The sequence below is a fragment of the Monopterus albus genome, unplaced genomic scaffold (genome assembly GCF_001952655.1).
Source record: "Monopterus albus unplaced genomic scaffold, M_albus_1.0 scaffold193.1, whole genome shotgun sequence".
Lineage (NCBI taxonomy): Eukaryota > Metazoa > Chordata > Actinopteri > Synbranchiformes > Synbranchidae > Monopterus > Monopterus albus.
In genome coordinates this window covers 95,219-96,063 of record NW_018128073.1, presented here as the reverse complement: position 1 = coordinate 96,063, position 845 = coordinate 95,219, and positions in this window count along the sequence as shown.

Below are 845 nucleotides of genomic sequence, written 5' to 3'. Positions count from 1 at the left end.
GACCTAAGCCTGGTGAAGGAAAAGCTTACACAGACCTTCGTTAGTTGAAAATTAACTCACAACTGCTGTTACACTTTGAATACTGTCATTGTTTGTTCATATTCAAGTTGGCCAAGAGAGCGAGAGGCCAGCTACGTGTCGGTTTGGTGTCGTCTGGACTGACCATGAAAATTTGGCCAAGAGAGCGAGAGGCCAGCTACGTGTCGGTTTGGACTGACCATGAGAAGTCGGTTTCAGACGAGGCTTAGCGATGAGGGGACACACAAAGTGTCACTGAACTTGTTACTGGTGTCAAGCTTCACCTGTTACGTCACATTCTGCTGCTTGTTCAGGAGGCGCATTATAGATCAGTTTCCTCTGAGCTGGGCTGTTAATATTTCTGGAAGGTGATTAGCTGCACAGAAGTAGATGGAACCTATGTTGTCATTGCTCTTATCTCATAAGAGGTACAAAATAAAAGAGTGTGTAAATTCTTATCAATCTGGAGCTTTAGATTTTCCTCCTGAGACTTTTTTAAAATTTATTTTTAAAGACCTGACAGATTTTCCAAATGTTGACCTGATGCATTTATTTTAACGTGTTCAGACATTTTGAAGGGCAGCTCCAGCAGACCAGTTCTTTTACTGGGAAGGCTGGGATCAGGTTCAGTTAAGTCTGGGTTAAGACACTTGGCTGCGCTCCTCCTGATTCTATCAAAGTGCCGGCGAGTCAGCCACAGCTGGGCCGCTGTTTGACATCGCCAAAGATGTCTGAGGTGCGTTTGGACATGTCACCTGTAGTCGACCTAGTTAGCGGCTGCTAAATGTTGACTGTTGTTCTTGTGTTTCTACAGTGTGACACCACCC